Source organism: Triticum aestivum, chromosome 2B (genome assembly GCF_018294505.1).
Source record: "Triticum aestivum cultivar Chinese Spring chromosome 2B, IWGSC CS RefSeq v2.1, whole genome shotgun sequence".
Taxonomy (NCBI): domain Eukaryota; kingdom Viridiplantae; phylum Streptophyta; class Magnoliopsida; order Poales; family Poaceae; genus Triticum; species Triticum aestivum.
The window spans coordinates 661730083-661739952 of record NC_057798.1 but is presented as its reverse complement, the minus strand read 5'-3'; positions in this window follow the sequence as shown (position 1 = coordinate 661739952).

Sequence of the window (9870 nt, the reverse complement as noted above, 5' to 3'; positions counted from 1 at the left end):
ATTGCTCGATAGTAATTTGTTCACCCACCGTAATACTTATGCTATCTTGAGAGAAGCCTCTAGTGAAACCTATGCCCCCCGGGTCTATCTTTTATCATATAATCTTTCAATCTACTTTTATTTGCATCTTTACTTTTTGCATCTATATTATAAAATACCAAAAATATATTTATCTTATCATATTTTCTCTATCAGATCTCACTTTCGCAAGTGGCTGTGAAGGGATTGACAACCCCTTTATCGCGTTGGTTGCGAGTTCTTTGTTTGTTTGTGTAGGTTCGTGGGACTTGTGAGGAGCCTCCTACTGGATTGATACCTTGGTTCTAAAAAACTGAGGGAAATACTTACGCTACTGTGCTTCATCACCCTTTCCTCTTCAAGAAAAACCAATGCAAGCTCAAGACGTAGCAGCCTCCGATGGCAATTGTGGCATATGTGCAGATACTACAGTACAATTCTCGAAACCGAGAACATATATATAAACCTATGAGAGATCACCAAGAAAATTAAACACTGAAACTTTACAATGGTATTGACAGAATAAGGCATCAAATATTTTTTACTCCATTCTCCTAAGAATAATACAAAAGTGAATTAAAACTATGTACCTCCATGAATAACCTATGCTTGGAGCCACATCAACATAATGTGGGTATTCCCCCAGCCCTGGCCTTGCCAAAATAAATTAAAATGTGGGTGCTTAAATTTTTTGGAATGTATGTCAAGGGAATGTGTACTATAAAAAGAAGGTGGTATTTTCTTTTAGTCGTTTGAAAAACAAGCAAGAAGCACCTTCCGTGTCCCATAATTGCATCCTACAGAACAAAAAAATGTTAGATTGTGGATCAAAGATCCATTATAAAATAGGTGCACACATCCTATTTGATGCATTAACACAATCCTCCGAAGGGCATATACACCATGCATAGAAGAGAAGCTAAACGAGGAGGAAAAGCAAATCAAAATCACAGCCAAGAAGGATGGAAAAACCCAAACGTACCGATCATCCTCAACCCATCCAAGGCAAGGCCATACTCGAATCCCGTGGTGGTGGAGTATCCTAGGCGGCAAAGCAGGGAAAGGAATAACACACCAGCGCGACCGGTGAAGATGAATACACCACTAACTGATTGTCCTTCTCTTCGGCGCCACACTCCGAGGCACGACAAGTGTTTTCATCATTCCAGTTCCCATTGAAATGATGCTTGATTCTGGTGCAAACCTATAAGAAAGAACACACATTTATGTATATTTCATCAAGTATATGCCAAAAATATCAACAAGCGAAACCTGTGTGGTTTGACCTCAAGTCTCGTCGTCCCATAAATTGTGGTTGTGTATGGATTGCTTCTCATCCTTGCTCTAGAAACATATTTGTATATGTGAATTTGCTAGTCCCAACCATATGTGTAAAGAAAAGGGAAAACATGAAATTTGCGCGGACGGGAGGCCCTGCCCCGCGAGACGGAGGGATCTGACGCTGCCACCGCTCGGAGACTCCCTTCCGTGTGCTCCCGAGATCCAAATCGATAAGATCAGGGGATATGAGCTGGAGGAGGTTGAGCTCGGGACGGGAGATGAAGAGGGCATGGGCACAAGCAGCAGCATGCAGTGTATTTGTCGGAGAAAGAGGCGGCGGTGGATCAGCAGGGAAGAGGCTGGGGTTGGAGGAGAGGAAAGGAAAGAGAGAGAGGGGTCGCGTGTGTTGGAAACCTTGGTGGGGAAGGAAATGAGAGATATTTTCCTCTCCATGCTCGATATCGATTGGGCCCCCAAATAGTGCGAATATGATGAGGTGTCTATCGCCAGCGATCGTCGTTTGTACCACCATTAATGGGTTTGATATGGTATCATGATATGATACTTAGAGAAACTACAACGGGGCGACCCATTTTGTCCGCCGCCATCTGTTTGGGTCGGCGCGGACAGAAAAGGCGGCCCAACGCGCCAACCGAAACGGACGCGCGTCCGCTTTTCGTCCGCGGGTGACCCATTCCCGACCCATTTTTGAGCCGGATTTGCATCGGCGCGGGCACGCGACGGACGCGTGCACGCTTGCCCTCTTCTCCCCCAGGCCCGCTGGTCTGTGTTACATTGCCCTCCCCCATCCAACAACAACCCTCGCCCTCCTGCTGCGTCGCTGAGGCCGTCGCCCATTTTTGCCGGCGACTCTGCTAGCTGTTTGGACCTCCACATCCGCCCAGCTACACCGCCCACTCCCACGTCGCCCGCCACCACCGTCTTGCCACCTGGAGCCGACTGCTTCCCACCCCCGCGCCCCCCACCACACAGCCGCCCCCGACCAAGAAGCCGCCTCGCCGCCCGGCCAGATCCTCACTGGCACGCTCGTCGGACGCCGCTAGGATAGCTAGCTGGTCTGTGCGCGCCGCGACTCCCTTCGACGGCTGATGTCTACTACACAACCTTCTTCTTGTAGACGTTGTTTGGCCTCCAAGTGCAGAGGTTTGTAGGACAGTAGCAAATTTCCCTCAAGTGGATTACCTAAGGTTTATCAATTCGTGGGAGGTGTAGGATGAAGATGGTCTCTCTCAAACAACCCTGCAACCAAATAACAAAGAGTCTCTTGTGTCCCCAACACACCCAATACAATGGTAAATTGTATAGGTGCACTAGTTAGGCGAAGAGATGGTGATACAAGTGCAATGTGGATGGTAGAAATAGGTTTTTGTAATCTGAAATTATAAAAACAGCAAGGTAACTAATGATAAAAGTGAGCACAAACGATATTGTAATGCTAGGAAACAAGGCCTAAGGTTCATACTTTCACTAGTGCAAGTTCTCTCAACAATGATAACATAACTGGGTCATATAACTATCCCTCAACATGCAACAAAGAGTCACTCCAAAGTCACTGATAGCGGAGAACAAACAAAGAGATTATTGTAGGGTATGAAACCACCTCAAAGTTATCCTTTCTGATCGATCTATTCAAGAGTCCGTAGTAAAATAACACGAAGTTATTCTTCCGTTCGATCTATCATAGAGTTTGTACTAGAATAACACCTTAAGACACAAATCAACCAAAACCCTAATGTCACCTAGATACTCCATTGTCACCTCAAATATCCGTGGGCATGATTATACGATATGCATCACACAATCTCAAATTCATCTATTCAACCAACACAAAGAACTTCAAAGAGTGCCCCAAAGTTTCTACCAGAGAGTCAAGACGAAAACGTGTGCCAACCCCTATGCATAAGTTAATTGAACCCGCAAGTTGATCACCAAAACATACATCAAGTAGATCACGTGAATATCCCATTGTCACCATAGATAAGCACGACAAGACATACATCAAGTTTTCTCAAATCTTTAAAGACTCAATCCGATAAGATAACTTCAAAGGGAAAACTCAATCCATTACAAGAGAGTAGAGGGGGAGAAACATCATAAGATCCAACTATAATAGCAAAGCTCGCGATACATCAAGATCGTATCAGCTCAAGAACACGAGAGAGAGAGAGAGAGAGAGAGAGAGAGAGAGAGATCAAACACATAGCTACTGGTACATACCCTCAGCCCTGAGGGTGAACTACTTCCTCCTCGTCATGGAGAGTGCCGGGATGATGAAGATGGCCACCGGTGAGGGACCCCCCCTCCGGTAGGGTGCCGGAACAGGGCCCCGATTGGTTTTTGGTGGCTATAGAGGCTTGCGGCGGCGGAACTCCTGATCTATTTCGCTCTTGGATGTTTCTGGGGTATATGGATGTATATAGGTGAAAGAAGTCGATCAGGGGAGCCACGAGGGGCCCACTAGGGTGGGGGGCGCGTCCAGGGGGTAGGGCGCGCCTCCCTGCCTCATGGCTTCCTCGAAGCTTCCCTGACGTCTACTCCAAGTCTTCTGGTTTGCTTCCGTTCCAAAAATAACTCTCCCGAAGGTTTCATTCCGTTTGGACTCCGTTTGATATCCCTTTTCTTCGAAACATTGAAATAGGCAAGAAAACAACAATTTGGGCTGGGCCTCCGGTTAATAGGTTAGATAAAAGTGTAGGGTAAAGCCCATAAACATCCAAAACGGGTAATATAATAGCATGGAACAATCAAAAATTATAGATACGTTGGAGACGTATCAAGCATCCCCAAGCTTAATTCCTGCTCGTCCTCGAGTAGGTAAATGATAAAAACAGAATTTTTAATGTGGAATGGTACCTAGCATACTTCTAATGTAATTTTATTTATTGTGGCATGAATTTTCAGATCCAAATGATTCAAGATAAAAGTTCATATTGACATGAAAATAGTAATACTTCAAGCATACTAACAACGCAATTATGTCTTCTCAAAATAACATGGATAAAGAAAGCTATCCCTACAAAATCATATAGTCTGGCTATGCTCTATCTTCATCACACAAAGTATTTAATCATGCACAACCCCGATGACAAGCCAAGCAATTGTTTCATACTTTTATGTTCTCAAACCTTTTCAACTTTCATGCAATACATGAGCGTGAGCCATGGACATAGCACTATATGTGGAATAGAATGGTGGTTGTGGAGAAGACAAAAAGGAGAAGATAGTCTCACATCAACTAGACATATCAACGGGCTATGGAGATTCCCATTAATAGATATCAATGTGAGTGAGTAGGGATTGCCATTCAACGGATGCACTAGAGCTATAAGTGTATGAAAGCTCAACAAAAGAAACTAAGTGGGTGTGCATCCAACTTGCTTGCGCATGAAGACCTAGGGCATTTTGAGGAAGCCCATCATTGGAATATACAAGCCAAGTTCTATATTGTAAAATTCCCACTAGTATATGAAAGTGACAACATAGGAGACTCTATCATGAAGATCATGGTGCTACTTTGAAGCACAAGTGTGGTAAGAGGATAGTAGCATTGTCCCTTCTCTCTTTTTCTCTCATTTTTTGGGCCTTTCTCTTTTTTTATGGCCTTTCTCTTTTTTAATGACCTTTCTCTTTTTATGGCCTTTCTCTTTTTAATGGCCTTTCTCTTTTTTTAATGGCCTTTCTCTTATTTTATTTTATTTTTATTTTTTTTTTCGTCTGAAGTATCATCCCGACTTGTGGGGGAATCATAGTCTCCATCATCCTTTCCTCACTGGGACAATGCTCTAATAATGAAGATCATCACACTTTTATTTACTTACAACTCAAGAATTACAACTCAATACTTAGAACAAAATATGACTCTATGTGGATGCCTCCGGCGGTCTACCGGGACATGCAATGAATCAAGAGTGACATGTATGAAAGAATTATCAAGGTGGCTTTGCCACAAATACGATGTCAACTTCATGATCATGCAAAAGCAATATGACAATGATGGAGTGTGTCATAATAAACAGAACGGTGGAAAGTTGCATGGAAATATATCTCGGAATGGCTATGGAAATGCCATAATAGGTAGGTATGGTGGCTATTTTGATGAAGGTATATGGTGGGTGTATGGTACCAGCGAAATTTGTGCGGCACAAGAGAGGCTAGCAATGGTGGAAGGGTGAGAGTGCGTATAATCCATGGACTCAACATTAGTCATAAAGAACTCATATACTTATTACAAAAATCTTCAAGTTATTGAAACAAAGTACTACGCGCATTCTCCTAGGGGGATAGATTGGTAGGAAAAGACCATCGCTCGTCCCCGACCGCCACTCATAAGGAAGACAATCAATAAATAAATCATGCTCCAACTTCATCACAAAGCAGTTCACCATACGTGCATGCTACGGAAATCACAAACTTCAACACAAGTATTCCTCAAATTCACAATTACTCCACTAGCATGACTCTAATATCACCATCCTCATATCTCAAAACAATTATCAAGCATAAAATTGATCATAGCATCCAATTCACTTTCTATGATAGTGTTTATTATACCCAACTTGGATGCCCATCATTCTAGGACCAATTTTATAACCATAGCAAATACCATGCTGTTCTAAAATACTCTCAAAATAATATAAGTGAAGCATTCTAGATCAATAATTTCTACAAAATAAAACCACCGCCGTGCTCTAAAAAGATATAAGTGAAGCATTAGAGCAAAATTGTCTATCTCAAAAGATATAAGTGAAGCCCATAGAGTATTCTAATAAATTCCGAATCATGTGTGTCTCTCTCAAAAGGTGTGTACAGCAAGTATGATTGTGGTAAACTAAAAAGCAAAGACTCATATCATACAAGACGCTCCAAGCAAAACACATATCATGTGGTGAATAAAAATATAGCTCCAAGTAAAGTTACCGATAGACGAAGACGAAAGAGGGGATGCCATCCGGAGCATCCCCAAGCTTAGGCTCTTGGTTGTCCTTGAATATTACCTTGGGGTGCCTTGGGAATCCCCAAGCATAGGCTCTTGCCACCCCTTATTCCATAGTCCATCGAATCTTTACCCAAAACTTGAAAACTTCACAACACAAAACTCAACAGAAAACTCGTAAGCTCCGTTAGTATAAGAGAATAAATCACCACTTAGGTACTGTTGTGAACTCATTCTCAATTCATATTGGTGTAATATCTACTGTATTCCAACTTCTCTATGGTTCATACCCTCTGATACTACTCATAGATTCATTAAAATAAGCAAACAACACATAGAAAACAGAATGTGTCAAAAACAGAACAGTCTGTAGTACCAATCCAGAGAAATTTGTGTACCAATCCAGAGCAAAAAGATTAAGATTAAAAGCGCGTTTCTGTGAATTATCACAACTAATTTACTGGGTGCAAAAGTTTCTGATTTTCAGCAGGATCAACACAACTATCACCGTAAGCTATCCTAAAGGTCTTACTTGGAACTTTATTGAAACAAAAGCTATAAAACATGATTACTACAGTAGCATAATCATGTCAACACACAAAAATAGTAAAGGTAAATATTGGGTTGTCTCCCAACAAGCGCTTTTCTTTAACGCCTTTCTAGCTAGGCATGATGATGACAATGATGCTTACATAAAAGATACGAATTGAAACATAACGGGAGCATTATGAAGCATATGACTAGCACATTTAAGCCTAACCCACTTCCTATGCATAGGGATTTTGTGAGCAAACAATTTATGGGAACAATAATCAACTAGCATAGGAAGGCAAAACAAGCGTAGCTTCAAGATTTTCAACACAGAGAGGAAACTTGATATTATTGCAATTCCTACAAGCATATGTTCCTCCCTCATAATAATTTTCAGTAGCATCATGAATTAATTCAACAATATAACCAGCACATAAAGCATTATTTTCATGATGCACAAGCATATAAATTTTACTACTCTCCACATAAGTAAACTTCTTCTTTATGGCATACGTATCATCACAATAATCATCATAAATAGGAGGCATGCTTTCATCATAATAAATTTTCTCATCAAAACTTTGGGGACAAAAAATATCATATTCATCAAACATAGCTTCCCCAAGCTTGTGGCTTTGCATATCATTAGCATCATAGATATTCAAGGAATTCATACTAAAAACATTGCAATCATGCTCATCATACAAAGATCTCGTACCAAACATTTTATAGACTTCTTCTTCTAGCACTTGAGCACAATTTTCCTTTCCATCATTCTCAGAAAGATATTAAAAATATGAAGCGTATGAGGCAAACTCAATTCCATTTTTTTGGAGTTTTTTTATATACTAAACTAGTGATAAAACAAGAAACAAAAAGATTCGATTGCAAGATCTAAAGATATACCTTCAAGCACTCACCTCCCCGGCAACGGCGCCAGAAAAGAGCTTGATGTCTACTACACAACCTTCTTCTTGTAGACGTTGTTGGGCCTCCAAGTGCAGAGGTTTGTAGGACAGTAGCAAATTTCCCTCAAGTGAATGACCTAAGGTCTATCACTCCGTGGGAGGCGTAGGATGAAGATGGTCTCTCTCAAACAACGGTGCAACCAAATAACAAAGAGTCTCTCGTGTCCCCAACACACCCAATACAATGGTAAATTGTATAGGTGCACTAGTTCAACGAAAAGATGGTGATACAAGTGCAATATGGATGGTAGAAATAGGTTTTTGTAATCTGAAATTATAACAATAGCAAGGTAACTAATGATAAAAGTGAGCACAAACGATATTGAAATGCTAGGAAACAAGGCCTAAGGTTCATACTTTCATTAGTGCAGGTTCTCTCAACAATAATAACATAACTGGGTCATATAACTATCCCTCAACATGCAACAAAGAGTCACTCCAAAGTCACTAATAGCGGAGAACAAACGAAGAGATTATTGTAGGGTACGAAACCACCTCAAAGTTATCCTTTCTGATCGATCTATTCAAGAGTCCGTAGTAAAATAATACGAAGCTATTCTTTCCGTTCGATCTATCATAGAGTTCGCACTAGAATAACATCTTAAGACACAAATCAACCAAAACCCTAATGTCACTTAGATACTCCATTGTCACCTCAAGTATCCATGGGCATGATTATACGATATGCATCACACAATCTCAGATTCATCTATTCAACCAACACAAAGAACTTCAAAGAGTGCCCCAAAGTTTCTACCAGAGAGTCAAGACGAAAATGTGTGCCAAGCCCTATGCATAAGTTCATTGAACCCGCAAGTTGATCACCAAAACATACATCAAGTAGATCACGTGAATATCCCATTGTCACCACAGATAAGCACGGCAAGACATACACCAAGTGTTCTCAAATCCTTAAAGACTCAATCCGATAAGATAACTTCAAAGGGAAAACTCAATCCATTACAAGAGAGTAGAGGGGGAGAAACATCATAAGATCCAACTATAATAGCAAAGCTCGCGATACATCAAGATCGTATCACCACAAGAACACGAGAGAGAGAGAGATCAAACATATAACTACTGGTACATACCCTCAGCCCCGAGGGTGAACTACTCCCTCCTCGTCATGCAGAGCGCCAAGATGATGAAGATGGCCACCGGTGAGGGATCCCCCCTCCGGCAGGGTGCCGAAACAGTGTCCCAATTGGTTTTTGGTGGCTAGAGAGGCTTGCGGCGGCGGAACTCCCGATCTATTGTGCTCCTAGATGTTTTCAGGGTATATGGATATATATAGGTGAAAGAAGTTGGTCAGGGGAGCCACGAGGGGCCCACAAGGGTGGGGGGCGCACCCAGGGGGTAGGGCGTGCCTCCCTGCCTTGTGGCTTCCTCGAAGCTTCCCTGACGTCTACTCCAAGTCTCCTAGATTGCTTCCATTCAAAAAATAACTCTCCCGAAGGTTTCATTCCGTTTGGACTCCGTTTGATATCCCTTTTTGTCGAAACACTGAAATAGGAAAAAAAATAGCAATTTGGGCTGGGCCTCCGGTTAATAGGTTAGATAAAAGTGTAGAGTAAAGCCCATAAACATCCAAAACGGGTAATATAATAGCATGAAACAATAAAAAATTATAGATACGTTCTAGACGTATCACCGGCCGTCCCCTTCGCCGACGCCCGCAAGCTGTTCGACAGTTTGCCAAGGTACAAAATGGACTCCGCCAACTAGTTCTTTTTTCACAATTTCCTTTGGGACTATGATGATTCGTCCTTCGATGACGAGGAGGATATATTGGCTGCCGTGTTGGTCCATCACCACCTCAACAGCCAGTGGCCGTTGTTCCGTGGCTCCATTCCGGGCCACCTTCCGGCTTTGAATCGCAACCAAGAGAGCGGGCATTTCCTTCTTTGGAAGGACTACTTTGATACAACAAACCCGTTGTTCAAACATCAGAAATTCCGCCGCCGTTTCTTTATGAGTAGGTATCTTTTCGACCATATTAGAGTGGGGGTGGTCGGCTATAATGACTATTTAGTAGAAATGGGTTTTCCTCTTATCAGAAATGCACTGCCGCCATCCGGATGCTTGCATACGGAGTGCCCGGTGATCTCATTGAGGAGT